At 57.9% G+C, this 1,759-nt stretch overlaps 1 long non-coding RNA gene across 1 annotated transcript; it reads right to left on the minus strand.

Annotated features, from left to right (window-relative positions):
* Positions 1–6: 6 nt before the first annotated feature.
* Positions 7–1,538, minus strand: LOC102239921. Its single transcript, XR_313706.1, has 3 exons — positions 1,146–1,538; positions 502–626; positions 7–185 (listed from the first exon to the last, which is right to left on the minus strand). It is a non-coding gene; the product is annotated as an uncharacterized LOC102239921 (long non-coding RNA).
* Positions 1,539–1,759: the final 221 nt, after the last annotated feature.

Raw genomic sequence — 1,759 nt, forward strand, 5'->3', positions numbered from 1 at the left:
TCCAGGCTCCTCCTGCCGCCGAGCACTGAGCGCAGAGAGCGCAAGCGAAGGAGCGAGCGAGACTCCTGCTCCAACCCAATTCCGGGAGCCACCGCCGCCGCCGCTGCTGCCTCCGCCTCTGCTACTGCTGGCGAAGTGACGTGAGGGCTGACGCAGAGCAGGGGCAGAAACTCCAGAAAATTAGTCTGAAATCCAAAAACACACACGCTCACACACACACAAACCCATAATACCCTCCAGACAAAAGCAACAAGGAGGGGAGGGGAATCTGGGGGCGAGCGGGGAGGAGGGAGGCATCGGTGCCACTGGCCAGAAGCAGACAGCAGCAGCATGTGGGAGTTCACACACGCGCACAGACGCGCACACGCACACATCCAGGCTGTGTAGACGCGTGCGCGCGTGCGTGCGTGTGTGTGTGTGTGGGTGTGGGTGCGGGTGTGGGTGTGTGTTTCCGTGTGAGCGTGTGTGTGCGTGTATGTGCGCGCATTTAGATCCTGGTACCTCTGAGATGGACCGTTCCGCCGCTCGACGCCTCCCAGTTCCTAATTCACACCGCGGTCTCTTCGACAATTGCGGTAGAGGCTGTCTCCTTTTTTGAAATGGTTGAAACCCGGTTCGGTTCAGCTCTGAAAAATACGCTGATTCTTATTCCAGGAGTCTTCCCTCCCCGCTGCGTTCTCCTTTCCCACCCTGCCTAAAAGGGAGGGCGAGCTAGTTTTAAAAAATAAATAAATATTGTAAACACCAAAACGTGTTCAGCATCGGTAACCAAGGATGACCGCCCCCGTTCGGGGACATCGATTTGGAAACCCTGGTGGTTTGGGAGGGTCTTCCTGTTGGTGCTTTTGTAGAGGGAAGGGAATCTCCAAACGCAACTCTAGCTCTCTAAGTGGGTCTTTTTCCTGCGGTTTTCTGGCATCACACTCCCGGGAAATAGAGACATGTGAGGGGAAGGGAGCGCGCCTGACTCGTATTGGGTTCCCTAAATGCGCGGCAGCAACCCTGGCCTGTCCGATGTGTGGCGCCGCTTCATTTTCTCTCACCCGTCAACCTGGCAGGATGCAACCCTTCCCAGATCGTAACCTCACTCCCCGCGATGCCCACCCCGACTCGGGGCACCCAAAGCCCTTGCTCCCCTGCCGTACCTTGTGCGTTTTCCTAGGAGCGCGAGTGTGCGCAAACGCGTGCCCCGCGCCCGCGCTACCGAGAGCACGACAGGCATCCAGCTACCAAGAAGCCGGGTAGGACCAAAGCCTCAGGGTCTCACTAGAGACAAATAAGCGATCCGGGAGGGCCGGGTGACAAACCATAACGGCTCTGTGGGCTCAGTTAGATGATGGCTGCGATAGCTGTGGGGCATTTGCAAGCCTGGTCTGTGAATCCGTCTTCCCATTTGCGGCTCAGAGAGGCTGTTTTTCCGCAGTCATTTAAAAGGAACTGGGAAAAGGCACCGCAGTGCCAGACACTTCCGAGGGCTCTGGTGCCCCCGCGCGGGGAGAGAGCGCCCAGCAGGCTGGAGAGCACAAACCAAGGGCCAAGGCCTAGGCGGGCACTGCTCCGGGCAGGCCCAGGCGCCAGATGCGCAACCTGCGGAACCCCCGACGCTTGCGCGCCCTTGTCCAGCTGAGTGAAAGGCGGGCAGCTCACCGCGCCAGACGATAAGAACGATCACCCATCTGCCCACAGAGGCTAGGTGGGGAAATCGAAATATCCGAACGTCCAGGTAAATGCTTTAATCTCCATGACGTTTTAAATATTA

Source organism: Myotis brandtii, unplaced genomic scaffold (genome assembly GCF_000412655.1).
Source record: "Myotis brandtii unplaced genomic scaffold, ASM41265v1 scaffold266, whole genome shotgun sequence".
Classification (NCBI taxonomy): domain Eukaryota; kingdom Metazoa; phylum Chordata; class Mammalia; order Chiroptera; family Vespertilionidae; genus Myotis; species Myotis brandtii.